Raw genomic sequence first — 16296 nt, 5'->3', positions numbered from 1 at the left:
TAATTTCTTAGAATCATATTTTTTATTTTTTGAAAATTTTCTACCAATGACTTTGAAGCACTGCTCTCTTTGTGATTTCTTTAAATCCTAATAATACTTTAGCCATTCACATGAAAATTATTTAAAGTCATTGCAATAGAAGCATGCTGTGTGGTCTCCTGAGGCCCCCACATATAAGAAGTTTGTTTTCAAATGACTACTATTAATAAATCAGATAAAGCTGAAGAAAAGTCTTTAAAGATTGAAATGAATGATTAAAATCTACTTAGAAGTGAGAACTTACTTATACAAGGACTCTTCTTTTTTTATGGCAAACTTCTGTGCTGAGTTCCTAATATTTTTTGGAAAGCTATCTGTGCAGTTGTAGACACCTATCTTTTCTCAGAAATGGCCATGTTTTGGGGGGGGCGAAAAACCTAACTGGTACATTCAAATGTTCAGAAAACTTGGAACATTGTACAAACAGTACATGGTATATTTTGCTTCTCCTGTTTTACAACCCAGGAGGACTGGCTTTTTATTCACCTTGAGGTTTGATTATCTTCACTGGTGGCAGTTTTATGCTTCATAGACATAGGGTGGGAGAAAGTGTTACATAGGTGGTTTCATTTTTCTTCTTTGTGGCTACATGAATCAGAATTCACAGAAAAATAGGAAGTACAGCGTTTTGATTCTGTTCAACATTTTAGTCGGGCTATCATTGGCCATTTTGGCCCAGAAATGAGATGTTTGTGTGTGTGTGTGCACCATAAATAAGAAATTAACAGATTAGACAGAATAAAACATTCTGCACACAGAAGCCCTTGAATAACGTGAGAAAATGTCTTGAATAGCCAACAGAGGTAATAAAAAACAGTATCTCCACCTTTTATTTGGTTAATTTTTATTTCATTCATCACAATTTTAATGGTGCTAAGAAATGATTGTAAACTTGGAAAAGGCATTGTGAAGACTTATCATTATTATTTAACGATTTTATTTATTTTTAGAGTGGGTGGGAGGGACAGAGAAAAACGTAGAGGAACATCAGTGTGCGAGAGAAACATCGCTGCTGTGCCCCTGCAGCCCAGCCGTGGGCCCTGACTGGGAATCCGACCGATGACCTTTTGGTTGACAGGCTAGCGCTCCATCCACTGAGCCACACCAGCCAGGGCAAGACTATTATTTCTCAATGTGTTCACGATGAGTTTTTGTTTTGCTTTGTTTTTTTAATTTTTAGTCTTGCCTTCCTTAAGCATGGGACCATTTTTGCGTATGCTTTTAATATCAGCATTCCCAGCCTGAAGGGAGGAGGGCAAGCAGAACGCTGTGGTCAAACGCGCAGGTCTGCTGCAGGTAACTCATCTCCCGCCACTGAGCGGTCAGCAAAGCCCCAGCCTTCGGGGCAAAATAGCATGGTCTCCCATTTCAGGGCTCTTTATATGGCCCGCTGCGCTGCGTGTTTCCAAACATGTTTAGTCCTTCCAACGACTCTACAAGGTATACTCAGAGCTTTCCCTTTTTGTACGAGGGAAACCGAGGCACAGCCAGGTGTGTCGCTCCCAGTCTCAAAACAAAGCCAATGATGGAAGTCCCCTTCTAGCTGACTTCAAAGTAAGGCTTTTAACCATTGCTTGATGCTGTGTTCACGTCCCCGTTCTTGCTGCCTGGGTGAGCTGAGGTTAATTTGTCTTTTGAATGTTCAGTTTACTCATATAAAATGGGTATTTGTTCACAGGATCGCAATAAACAAATAAGTTAATGTTTCTGAAAGTACTCTTGTGAAACGTAATCCACTATTAGCAGACCTTCTCATCTTCATTGAATTGTCTGAGTGGGGTTATTCATACCTACAGTTGAATCTTCTACATCGGATATTAAATCTCTTGGAACTGCCTAAATGTGTTTATCAGTGTTGGAAAAAAGAGAAAGGAATACTTCAACCTGAGTGTGCACTTTTATATTTCTTTACTATGCCACATGAATCAACTAGATACAGACAACTAGGCTGTATGCAATGACATTTTCTAATCCTTAGCAATTTAAAGTGTATATCCCATCTAGCCATGAAGTGAGTCAAGGCACTTGGCAAGTCAGTCACCGCAGATGGTTGAAGCAGTCTCCTTCCTGGCCAGGACCCCCTTACCAGTCTTCCACAGAAGAACGTAAGTATATTTTTACTTATGTAATACACTCCAGGAAAGCATAAATATTTCCTCAAAGTCTCAGAGCCTTTGACCTGGGAATTTATTTAACTGTCGTATTTCAGAATCACCCTCCCTGGCTATTCTGTTGTTTGCCACAGGATCTGCGCTAATCTGATAAACCCTTCAGTGTGAATGTCTTAGTTGTGTAAAATCAGATTTCTCCTTTAACAATTCCATACAGTGCATATTCATGTATATAAACTGGCGGTCCATGAACTATGCTTTAGAGTATGACCATCGGGAAACAGTAAAATTGATGACACTATTTTGCATCTAGGATAGATTTGGGGGACACTGGAATTAGCTATTAAGTAGATATATCATTAGTAACATATATGTGAAGTAACTGCACAACTTGTGCATGGATTTTGTGTTTCTAGATAAAAGCCCCCAAAAAATACTTAAAAGCAAGTTGTCATTTTCTTCATCTCTTCCTAAAAGTATTAAAGATACACACTATCTGATCTAAAAATGATTAAGCATTTCTTTAGTCGGTTCTATTGTAACCATTTAAGTAAACGTATTGATTTATTGAACATTCTGGAAAATAAAAAATGTTTTAAACACTCAAAAATAGACGCGTACTTTGTCTGGAAAGACTGCACCTTTCCTGTGCTTGCTTCTCCTCCTCATTCCTGATTTACCCCACAGTTAGAGTGACCACAGGGAAGCTTTTCCTGAGACTGTTTTTATATCTCTATTTTACACTTTCTCAGGACTGCAGGGCTTTCCCCTTTTTAAACCCGTTCCCTGTGCCAAAGATTCCCCTGCAGAGGGAAAGGAGGCTGTGCGCCCTGACCCCCTCAGAGACGGCCAGCCGCACTAGGCTCAATTCACTGGGCCTCTTTGTATTCTGCCTTATGCTTTCTTATTGTTGGAGTGATTAACTTAATGTGACTACCCAGAAGCCAGAGGCAAGGTTGCACTTCAAATTTAAAATCAAAACCAGAATAGCAGGTGTGAAATTTTTGATAATGGCTTTATCTTGGCTAGATCTGGAACAGGACGTGAAGGGGCCTTTTCCACTGTAATGAATATTACCTGTGGATTCCATTCTAACACTATACAGTAGCCCAAAAGGGTAAGCACAAAGCCGGTCTTCTAACCAACACAGTGCTTTCTTCAGGTGACAAACCTAAGAATCATGGAATCATTCAAACCTTTACAATGTTACAGTCCTTTCCACCTTGGGTCATGGATTACATGAGAGTTTGGTGCTTTCGTGTAGGAAAAGATCATTCGCTCTTGTCACTCTGCATTGGTAGTAACATGGAACATCTTTATGAAGAGTTTATCTACTGCATTGCATCAGAAACAAATGAGTGTCATCTGCCCGTTTGTTTCAGGGGTATGTTAAATTATATGATAAACATAGAAGAGACATCCTTGCCCTGTTCCCCCACAAGACTTGGTTTTCCGCTGCCTAATGAGGCTAATAAGCTCGGGTTTTTAATAAAAATTATCTCTGCCTTCTGAGCAATAAGGAGCTGGCAACACTGCAAAGAAGAAACATTCTGGAATAGCTGTTTAATTGTCTTCCTTTCTCGCACTAGCTGCTTTAATTGTTACTGTAATGCACTCTACAGATATTTTAGTAATGGGTACAATTACAGAGCTTGCTTTTTAAAGATGATAATACAATCTGTCCTAAAGCAAAAATGCCTGAGCAGAAGTTTGTGCAGATCGGTTAAATAAAAGAGTGGTCTGGGAATTGTAACTTTGAATACCTTCATAGGCACATTGGAAAATTTGCTGCAATGTGGTACAAAACATACAACCAGTTGGGTAATCAGCAACCTATCTCTTCACTCCCCACCACCAAATGTTTTGGTTTATAAAGTGTTTGTGATTCTACTTCATATTAATTGCATTCTGCTCTGTGAGAGTTTATGTATTTTTACAGATCACATAGCAAATCAGCATGGCCTTCAGGTCAGAAATGTGTGGAGAGGGACATAGAAACATGACCAGTGTGAATAGAAAGACCTAAATAGGCTGCTGCCATGCACCAGAGTGGCTCTTTGAATTCATTTGGCCTCTGTACAGAAAGCAGTGCCAGTTACATGGCCTGACAGGTTGTGTTGTTTCATAGAACACGGAAGAGACACAGAAAGCTTCGGCTGCACATTGGGTTGATTTTGTTGGTACAGCTGATGGCATGGACATATTGCTCAGCCCCTGCCTATTCCCCGCCCCCCCACCATTTGGACAAATGAGCTACTTCCAGAGGGCTTAGTTTTAGGTAATAGGCTCTCTTTCCTTTGTGGAATTTCTATTTTAGTTTCACACTCTAACAAATGGTCCAGGGATCACTGATGCAAAGGTGGTATTGCAGGGGGTGGTGGAAAGCAAGGGAGGATGGAGATACCAAAGGAATTTATTGTTCTTCTGTTGCACGTCTCTTTCCTCTTCCATCTCCTGTGGGTCCTTCGCAGAAGCCATCCCAGCTGAGCAGACACAGAGGAAAACCTACAGAGGCACTGAAGAGAGCTCAGCGGCGGAGTGTGAGTGGGTTCATGCCAGTGAGAGGTTCTTGCTTCAAAGGTAAGATGGTCCTGTGGCTCATAGGAGAAGCACATCTTTGGTCCACTCCAGGCTTCCACTTGGAGTGTAATGCATATCTCGTGAGTGTATTATACGAGTTACCGAAAATAGCCCCCTCCCCCTGATTATTTTGTGGTAAGTAAAGCAATATTTCAACCACACGGACTATCGGCCCATCAGCTGGCACTCACGCATTCCAGATGGCCGCAGAGATTAGACAGGACGCCGGTTTCTGCGCTAGCAATATAGCCCCCTCTTCTCACCATGCAAGGAAGCATTAGAGTGAGGGAGAGGAACTTTATTATGGGGCGTAACCTCAAATCCACCCTAATTTATGGTAGCGGATCTTTCTTAAACATCGATACTCTTTTTAAATCATAGCAAATGATGTGAGACAGACACATCGTGACACAGGATGCTGAGAATCCCTGCCTTTGAACAGTAGCTCCAAAGTCTAACTGCACACCAGGAGATTTCTAGGGAATTTTCAAAATTACAATGTCCCAGCTGTGAAGATTCTAATTCAGTAGTCCTGTAGAGAGACTTGAGTGTACACACACACACACACACACATGCATACACACACGTGATATAAACATAAATATGCACGCACGTACGTACGCATGCACGTGCATGTGTGTGTGTGTGCAATGTAAAAAAATTTCCCCAAGTCGTTCTGGCACGTAACATGAGAAGTGCTTCTGAGGATCATTCCCTATATTGATGACATGTCACCCAGCAGGCTGGACATTGGTAGCTTCCCCAAAGATGAGAGAGTCATTCCCTGTGCCCCAAGTGCCTTTGAAAGGATCTCCTTCTCAGCCTCCAGCATGGGTCAGGAGAGAGCACTGGGTCGGCAAACCAGTCCCCGATAGCTCCCATCTGAGTCAATGCGTCGATTCCAGCCATCCTGTAAGCCTTCCTTGGCACATGCAGGGAACTGTGTTCTGTTTGGAGGATTAGGGGAAACATCATCATGCCTGAGAATATGAGTTAGGAGGCAGGATGGAGCCTGTCACTGTCATTCTGTCACGCAAGCTGTGGCTGTACAGAATGTGAATTCTATATAACATGTCCAGCACGGTCATTCATGTAAACTGACCACAAGAAAGCTGTCTTGGAAATGACAATAACACAAAAACTGAGCACATGTTTTGGGTTGTCCTAAGAGCTCATTTATAGCCTTTTAAGATGGGTTCTCTTATTATACCATTTTGCCAATGAAGAAATTGAGGTTCTAGGAAGTGAGATTGCTCATGTTACAAAGTTAGTAAGTAGTCGAGCCGAGATTTCAATCCAGATGGTCCAGCTCTCAGAAATGGCCTCACTTTAATGGCTACCCCATCCTACAGATCCCAGAGCTCAACCTTTGCAACTAAAAAAGGAACCAACAGACCCTGTTCTGGCCAAGTTTGAATGAGGCAAAAATGAAGGTTTCAATCATTTCAGATTTGTAGAGGATGATTTCAAAATTTACAGCCTTACCACTCATTTCACATCCAGGAAAGAAGCTGAGTTTACGGTGCTTATGGAAACGGGGCAGCTTTCTAAATGCTGTTTTAAAGATTAGCCGTCTCGCTCTTTTCATTCTCTAACATTAGTTTTAGCCTTCGGATGTTTAGCTCCTGTTCTTATTGCTGAATATGATACTTCAGCATTGGAAAATGGGAGCAGAACGTGCTCTGACAGTTTTCCTGTGCCTTGCAGTTCAGACAAATATTGTCTTGGGGGCAGGGACCCACCCACTGTTATCATTTCCTGTCATCACTGCACATGCACGTATTTTTTTTTTTCTGTTTGTGCCTCCTTTATACTCATTCTATTCCTCAAGGTTGTCTTTATGAAGATACATCTGTTTAGCTTTGGTGATTAGCAGAAACATTAGCAGACCTACTGTTTCAGAGCATAAATAATTTATGGATGCTCCTCATTAATTTCTTCTGAAACTGACTCTTGTTAGACTACAGTTAGATATATTTCTTGAATTAAGAGCAGATATAAGGAGCAGGGACTCTCCGCCCGTTTTGAAAATAGGCCATTACTTTTTGGGAAAATGATGACTTCAGAGTCCACCAATGGCAATGAAAGGAAACCCCTTTAATACGAGGCAACACATGTTTGCAGAGGGCCTTCCATCACAGGGTGTCTGTTCTGGGATCTTTTTCTCTAATCTTCCACACAAACCTGCCATTTTTTTCCCCAGTTAACGCAAGTAGTGACTATTTATTGTATGGACATATTTACAAAAAATTACAACACACCAGTCTTTTAATCAGACAAATCCAAGGCACAAGGATTCCTCTTGCCTCTCTGCACTTGACTCCTTCCCTCTCTCTGCTTTGTAAAACAGCCCTGTTTCATTACCTACGGGGAGTTTCCTCTAAGCTCATATACATACTGGGAAATCCTTGCCCCAGTTTCGTTTTTTTAGTTCCCTCCCTTGCTGTTGATTAATGCACATCCCCTTTAAATAATCTGTTCAAATTAATGGGCAAACAATAAAACATATAGGTTCCTAGGCAAATGGCCCAGTGAAATGCTTCGCTAAGAGCTTTAGCCTAATTAATAGATTTCCTCCTATGAAAAAAATTAAATGCACATTAGTATTTGCCTGGTTCTGACGCCCAGAGTAGGCAAAGTTTACCCCCCCACCGCCCCCAAATGTCAACAAAATACCCCCTTGGACTTCCAGAGGGTCTCAGGAAATTTACAGCCTGGCTTGACCCTGGACTACGTTTCGCCCAACCAAAGGAAAATTGTCGTAGATTTGAAAATAAAACAACAAAATTAGTAGAATAAGTTTATAATACAGAAATAAATGCCTCCAAAGTAGTGATATATTTTGTCTTCTGCATGGCTGTGCTAAAATTCTAAGTAATGGCAACCATTACAAAGGGAAGCTGTATTTCTTAGATATTTTCTTAGCCATGCTGGTTCCTGAAGATCTATCCCAAGCTAATAATGTCAGGTATTAATGAGAAATGTTGGTATCAACCTGAAAGACCTGTATTAGTAGACTGAGTTAATAAATTATGGTTTGGCAATACAGCTGAAGCGATCCCACCCATTACAAATAATACCGTCATAATAAAAATGGCTAACTTTTTGAACATGTGAAGCATAGTGCTAAGTGTTAAATAATAGTTTTACACAATGTCTTTAAAAATGTCTGATTTAGTTCTATAATAATCTTTAAGGTGCATATTATTATCCCCATTTTACAGATGATAAACTAACGTGCAGAGAGATTAAGTAACTTGTCCAGGGTCACACAGTGAAGGAAAGGCAGAACTCGGCTGTAAATCCAGGTGAGAGGAAATTTTAAAGTTGTCCAAATTGATTGCTAAAGGAGAAAAGGACATTATGAAACTGATTATCCAGTGTGCTGCCATTGTAACTTTTAAAAGGCAGTTTTTATCATTTTTTTTCTTCCACTAGAGATCCTTTATCACTTTCACATTTTTGTAGTTGGAGAAAAAACTTTTATATTTGAGATAAAATATGTGGGGTTCTATTTGACATAAAAGTGTGTTCGCTTACTAGGACTACGCTCTGTGTCTATTTCATGTTGGCCCAAAGACCTTAGGACGACTTCCTTTCCTTGAGAGTTTGGTGTCTAACTTCAGAAAACAGCATGCCACATGTAAACAAACAAACAAACAAACAAAAAAACAAAAAAACCTCTGGAAAAAAGCATAAAGCCCTAGTTTGTTGTAAGATTTATTTCCACTATAATTTAAAATGGGTGCATAAAGAAAAATTAGGCAATGACTCTCCCGTGTCTAACCATCGGCCGTGTACCCCGCAGGCTGTTCTGAGAGCCCACATGGCGAGAGTTCGGTGAAGGTACATGTGGAAAAGTGCACACCAGCGCACTCACAACTCAATCTCAATATTGGTTTCTTTAATAAATGGTGCCATAAAGTTGTATTGAAGTGAATATACATTATTAGTATCGCTTACCATGTTTATGATCCACTCCACATCAAAGTGACATAAAAAGCAGAGTTAGTACCAATTAATAACCAATTGCTCATAAAACTTTAATTTGGACTTTCTTTCTCTTGATGGATACATCTTTTATCACTGAAAGGCTCCATCTCTTTATAACATATCCTATCATTCAAGGCCACTTGTTTTGATCACTCCGCAACCCAGCACGAAATTGTCTCATAATTCACCTAGGCTTTGTCACAAGTGCCTGAAGTTACCGCAGTCTTTCAGAAGCAGCAGCAGGCCTTCTCAGAACATTCAGAATTATTAAAACAGCAGATCAGATCTCTGTCTAGGAAGCAATCTTATCCAATGATTGATGGATGAAATGTGGGTTTTTTCAGGGCATAAAGTTCTTTTTTTCTTTCCTTTTTTTCCACCCACGTGTTTGGATTTGGGTAGCACAGCTGCAGAATGGCAGTAATGGCTGTGGGACTGTTGGAGCAGGTTTCAGGAGAAGATTGCAGGTGAGGGAGCTGTCACCTGTCAGCTTGGTTCTACAATAGGAATTGGCAATAACTACTCATCCACAGCCAGTGCTAATTTGGATTGGGCCTATGGTAAAAACACACGAACAAACAAACAAAACCCGATCTCTTTCATATTGCCTTTATTAGGCCTGCCACAGATAGTGACTACAGAAACGCCTTCATTTTGTCTGGCTGTTGCAACAGCTTGAGAGTTCTCCAGTGCACCAGAGGGAATTCCCAGCACCCGGGGGGCGGGGGTGGGGGGCAGCGGCGGCAGGGATGACCTGCAAGACCCTGGCCCCTCCCCTCCTGCCAGAGCACAAGCAAGACTTCTTAGTAGTCCAGGCTACTGCCAGGTTTTAAAGGCTCCTGATACATATATCTATTCATTCTAATGAACAAACTAAATTAGCAAGTGAAACAGAGACAGACTCGCAGATAGAGAACAGGCTTTGGGGGAAACCAGGGTGGGGGTGGAGGGATTGAGCAAAACAGAAAAAAAACAAAAAGGACTCATGAGCATGGACAACAGGGTGGTGGTTGTGAGGGAGGGGTGTGGGTGGAAGTGAGGGAGGGGGGATACATGGTGATGGAAAATATAAATTAAAATACAAGAAATACTATTTCCACTTAAGATCTAGATCTTTCCTAAGATGACAACATGCCGCTGTCTAGTGGAGATGACTTGGCTGTGTAATCTTAACAGCAATATACAAACTTTATTTTGAGATCCATTTCAGAATCATAAGTCTCATACTCATATACATAAATATATATATCTAATAATTGTATGTATGATCTATTATATAGACATGCCTAAGTGCAAATTAAAGATTACTCTTTGAAGAGCAGATACCCATGAAACTGGTTCCTGAACTTTCCTGAATGTTATGGCCTGAATTCTCACCCACTTTATATGTTGACGCTATGACTGTATTCAGTGACAGAACCTATAAGGAGATAAATTAAGTTTAAATGAGGTCAAAAGGATGAGGTGCTAAGTCAATATGACCAGTGTTTATATCAGAAAAAGACGTGGGAGACGTGTGCTCAGAGCCAAGGCCCGGTGAGAACACTCGGAGAAGACAGCCGCCTGCAGGCCCAGGAAAGAGGCCTCAGGAAAACCCAGTCTGTCGACACCTTGATCTTGGACTTCCAGCCTCCAGAACTGTGAGAAAATAAAATTTTTATTGCCACTCCCCACCCCCCAAAAATCAAAGAAACAGCAAAATGAGAGGATGAAAGCAGCATATTTTAAATCTTCACATTAAATATAAATGATTTTAGCATTTAAAGAAGAGGAGGAAGAAGGGAGAAGAGAGGGAAGAAAAATTACAATGACTTTGGGTATAATAACCTCATTTGGAGAAAAACCTCGGTCTAAAGGTCCCACCCGAAAGAGCCTCCTGGCCAGCCCCGTGGTATGCCAGGAGCCTTCGCCTGGAGCCAGACCCGGGGCCAGTGCCCTGTGCGGCGGAAGCGCGGATGGGGCAGTATCGGGGCCTTTGACCCATTTTAAAATGTAGTTCAAACCACTTTAAGGCGTGTTTTCTTCCCAGTTACTCTAGTGAAGAAGGGGTTGGGAGGTGTCTGGATTAGAGGATCTGGTGGAGGGGACTGGCAGACTGAGTGTTCAGACCAAGCCGAAGGCGTGCCCCCCTGCCCGCCCCGCCCCCGGCTGTGGCAGAACAGGGCAGAGCGTGGAGGACAGTCGTTCTGGTGTCAGGCCCGCTTTCAAACACGGCCCCGCCCCCCTCCCCCCGCCCCCCTCAGCCGTCAGCTATCAGCCGTGTTAGCAAACTCGTGAGCTTTAGCTTTCTCAGCTGTAATTGCAGGCTGACCGGGACACCCCGCTCTGTGGAGTGGTATTATGACGACTGAAGGAGATCACTCTCTCACAGCACTTGGCGCGGGGCCTGGCACAGAATAAATGTTCAGCGAACACAACTAGGTACTAGTACAAAAGTGTTAGTTGCTGAGCTCAAGCCTATGGAGCCAGGAACGTGGACGAGCTGCACTCTGCTGCCTACCAGGACCGCCGAGTGTTGCAGGAAGCATTCATGATATGTCTAGAAAACTCTGAAAGACAGCACTTGCTTTAGTTTTTAAATCATGATATTTCAGACTTCCTATGGAGTTTAGAAAAAGGATCTAACAAACACCAAAGGTATCCCCACCACTCAGCCTAAGAAATACAGCATTATGGGCAACAAAGTGCAGCGCAGCTATTCAAATGAAGGAGCTCGAGCGATGTAGATAAATTCCAGAAGCGTAATGCTGATCACCTAAAGCCAATGGCCATGAGATGCATGCAATATGATGCCATTTATATCCAGTTTATAAACGTGCACAGCGCTGCTGCTTATAATCGTTTAGTGATGCCTACATAGGTAGCAAGTGTCAGGATGTGCCCGGGATGACAATTCTTAGGCGCCTTTGAAGGAGGGAGAGCCTTTTAATTCCCAGGTATCCTGGCTTTGTTCTCAGCAGGGCCTAGGCCGGGAGCCCCTCTCCCTGCTGCCTCACACAGATGTTAGCCCCTGTGGAGACGGCTCTCTAGGCAAACAGTGGTAAATACACTGAAAGGAAAATTCTTCCTTTGAATGTACTTGGCTCCCATTAAAGTCCAGGGGCGCTCTTGGCAGGCCCCCTGCGTACAGTGGCGTGACATGCTCAACCTGAATTCTGAAGGTTGGATGTAACATAAAAGCAGCCAACCAACAGCATAAATATATATGAAATGAAATCAATAAAAAGCGTATTTTTTCTCCTCTATTGAAGATAGTCCTGGGAGGGCACATCACAGGAGCTGGGACAATGCTGGGGAGATGCTAACAGGAAGGATGAACCGGGGGGAGCGGGGAGGGCGTAAAGGGGGCTGGGGGGAGAGGCGGTCAGTGTTAAAATTCACTGTGTGAACCAGGGCTTAGTGACTAATGTTCTTCTTCTTCTCTCACCACTTAAAAAAAACAAACCCCTGTCAATTAGCAATGCTTTTATGATAAAAGAGCAATTTTTGTTTTGTTTGTTCCACTTTATCCTAAGAGATCATCTATAATAAGGAATTATTTCTGAGATCAGATTGGTATCACAAAAGGCTGATACCAGGTTATGATGGATTCAAAACTGAAATTAGGCAGAGAAAGAAAAATGCTTTCATTCAGACCTTTTTTTTTTTTTTTTTTTGCTGTAACAACAGTGGAACTTTTATGTCTCATAAAAATAAAATACCAGGCATCGCAATGAGTCCTTTGCCTCAGTTGTTTCATGTATCCCTCATGACAGGCACACAAGGAGGCATTGGAGAGCTTCTGTGCAGTGGGAGGGACACTGAGAGCCAGGACTGAACACAGGGAGCCCCACTCCCAAATCTACTCTCTATCACTACGCAATAGACCTACCCCCTTGAAACTTATGCATCAAGAAGCATTCTTTGTTTACTAACAGAGTCATCTTCAAATTGCACTTGAACTTTACCACGGTGCTCAATTGTGGGCAGGCTCTGGAAATCAGCTAACATGACCCTCTCTATCATAAAGCTTGTATTCTAAGTGCAATGGGATCTGGTGGTTAAAACCCTGGCCTGGGAACTACGGTCCTGTTTTCTAATCCCGTATTGTGCTAAAATTACCCTGCTGTGGGAGACTTTCCCAGCTTTGCTCCTGCCTCTCATACCTGTCCCCTCCTCCCCAGGGCTGGGCTTCTGGTCAGGGCAGTTTTCCTTTTTCAGATGGCATGAGCTTGTCCTTCTGTGTCCCCTCTGGTGATGGAACCAGGGGTGGACACCTACCTTAGGGAAAAGCAGCCATTGGTGGGCAGAATCAGCCAGAATGTCTTCTGGGAATTTGGACAGAGAGAAGGTCAAGGAATAATGCTGTCTCCTTTCTAGATCTGAACGATGTCACTTAGAAATGCCTGGACTCCTTGGCTTTGTAACTGCTTCCTAAAGCCAAGCTCTTTTGATTCTCAGCCTAGAGCAATTTGTTACATTGTCCCAACTTTGCTTCTTGTATCCCCCTCTCCCTTTTCAGAACTCTTTCCCTGGGGGGCACTAAAACTTTTGCTGTTACATCATCATTGCTTTGGGTTCTGTTTCCCAGGATTTCAAGTTATTTTGCATTAGTTATAGTTGAGAAAGTTTTTCTTATTACAGCAGATGGTTGTCATGGGGACTCACCTCAATCTCAAAAATGTGCTATTTTCAGACCACTGTATTATTATATTTATGTTGGTTTGTATTCTTTTTATTTCCGGGGAATAATAGACATTTTCTGTCCTCTTGGCACCAGACTCCAGGCAGTATTGTCTTGTAACTTTGCAGAGACTCGGGGACTGAATGTGAATATGGCCCATGAAAAGGGGGCGTTATAGGTCTTTGGGCTCCTTAGCTGAGAGCAATAAAAACTAAACCTGGCTAATTTAAACAAAAAAATTTAATGGAAATACAGAGAAGCATACAGAATCGGAGAAAAGACTGAAAATCTCAAGGAGTGACAAGAACCAGGCAGTTCTAAGGCAACAGGAATGAAGGGACCATACTTTCAGGTGTTGCTATTGTTGTGAACAAGCTCCTGTAGCCCTTTTCAGTCAATTCTGGTTCAGGGTCCATATCAAGAACACATGCCTTGCCTACCTTGAGTCATATACTGAACCATCACCCAGAAGAGGGTAGGACTCTTGATTGACAGTCCCACCAAGGTTGCATCCACCGAGGAAGGACTAGTTCCCCAAAGCAAAATTGGAGTGTATAACAGTAGAAGGGGGAATTGATGATGGTCATGTTAAAAAATAGTTGTTCATTCTATGCCTTTAACATTTCATTTGATCCCTCCCCAAGAATGGGAATCAGTCTCTAAGAAGAGCTGCCATATGTAGACTTGTTGTCATGATAGTCACGGATCAACCCCGCCTAGCTCTGTGTTGCTTAGCACAGTAGGCTTCTACTTGGTGTACGTGGACACGTGTGATGGGCCATGAGAACCCTCCAGACTTACGTGAGGCTGCATGGTGCTAGGTGTTGGGTGGAGACTGCTGGCATTACGATGTGATGATTGGCTCTGTGTGACTGAAGTCTCCATCATCTGCAGAAAACGAGGAGAATCTGCTCTGTAACAGCATTTACAGACAGAGTTTTCTAAATGGTGATACAGAAGTCAATAACTCTTCCTAATCAGGTCCCTGATTGTGTCTACTTCAAGTCAGGAAATGCCTCCTCCCTCTGATTTACTTACTTCTTTCCAATGAAAACAAATATTTCATCCTACTCATTTTTGGATCATGTCCATGTATATACTATGAGAGCTTCCCGGTTTATTCTCTATTTAGGTTCATGAAGATCATTGTCTTCTAAAATATTCATCACTTACTTTAAAGTAATTTTTAGCATGCAAGTAATTTATGTTCATTGTAGAAAAATCAGAAAATAGAGATTGGCCAAGTGGAAGATAATAGAAATCCACAACCACATGATAAGTTTTCATGTGTATACCTCTCGATTTTTTTCTCTCTGCATTTAAAGTAATTACATATGCAGTATATGTGCTCACAATTTCTAAAAAATGAAACCGTGTTGATCATATTGCTTTTATTATCCGTTCACCCAACAGTAAGTTATCTTCCAAAATTATAAAAATATTTCTTTACATTGTTTTAATACTTCCAGCAAGCTTCATAGCTAATATCATTTTTGCTCACTGAGTCTTTGCAGAAACACAAACAATTCACCACATTTCTTTTTTTTCTCCAAAATTTTCAATTACAGCTGACATTCAATATTATTTTATATTAGCTTCAGGTATACAGCATAGCGGCAAATAATTATGTATTATAAAAAGTTATCTCTGCCCGCTCCCATGAATCTATTACCCACATTTTGCCACATTCCTTATTTCTCCTTAGTGCCTTCATTTTGATTTGCCCTCTTAAAGTGACCACAAAACTTTCCGAAGTAATATAACAAAATCTGTGACACAATGGTGTTTGGACAACAAAGTTTCCTTTATGGTTGCCCAGAAGTGTTAAGAGTCTTTACGCACTTGGATGTGTACTTTATAAGGAGGAGGGTAGCGGCGCTGTCTCCGTTTGCCACTGAGAAAAGGGAGGCAGACAGGAGGGAGGCCGCGGGAGAAGCCATCGACAGAGCCCCAGAGCGGACTTGGAGTCCTAATGGCCCAGTCCTCTAAGCGAACCACAAAGCCACACTGCTTCCCCTTCCGCTGCTTCGGGGCTGGGCTTGGAAAGCAAAGTGCTGCCTCCGCCCGGGGCTGAATGGTGATTTGCCATTCACGGGCCGGGTTGCTCCGTCCAGAGAGGCACAGACTCCCCTGCTCTCAATTGCGGGTGAAAGCTTGTTATCGCGCGCGGCACCCATTGATCTGTTTCGACAATGACTCCTGAATTATATGGCCCCTAAATGTTTGCTGCCAGAGAGATCTATACTGTGGATACGGTGATGGGTACTTACTGGAAACTGTTGCCTGATAGATGAGTTTTGCTGTTTTGTCTCAATGAAATATCCCTGCGCACGCGGAGGTCTCTTTCCTCCCAACTCTTTCCGTAGATTCGGGTATAATGTGTTGTGCCAGAAAATAGTGAAATGAAATCACTTTGAGATGCCTTAAGGTTTAAAGTAAAGCCATATTGGTTGTGTGAGTACAGAAGCTTTTCAGAGGATGACTTGTCAATTCATTTTAAAAAAAAAAGAAAAAGAAAAGCTTTAAAAAAATGTGCATACCAATTTACTCAGCAGTTGTGCTTAGAGTAATTTATCCAAAGTGAATAATGGTGGAAGAAGGCAAAGACTGAATGATAAGGGTCTCTTCTGTTTATGGTGGTTTAAAAGAAAAAAAGGAAGCCATTTCAAAGCTAAACAATGGGAGGTTGGTTAAATGAATTATGATTTAGTTATATAATGGTATTCTAGGCTCTCATTAAAAATAAGTTGTGTTAGTGTTTATAAGGGGAAGGGAAGTTGTTCGTGATATAATGATCACGTTAGAAAAAAATAGGCTATAAAACAATTTGAGTTTGATATTGGCTTTGTAAAAATAACACGTGTGTGCATACCCTTACCCACTCTCAAATGCGCACAGAGCCCTGGTCTT

The sequence above is a fragment of the Pteronotus mesoamericanus genome, unplaced genomic scaffold (genome assembly GCF_021234165.1).
Source record: "Pteronotus mesoamericanus isolate MK-2021 breed Mesoamerican mustached bat unplaced genomic scaffold, CSHL_Meso_final contig_2, whole genome shotgun sequence".
In the NCBI taxonomy this organism is placed as follows: Eukaryota; Metazoa; Chordata; class Mammalia; order Chiroptera; family Mormoopidae; genus Pteronotus; species Pteronotus mesoamericanus.
This window is presented reverse-complemented; position numbering follows the sequence as displayed.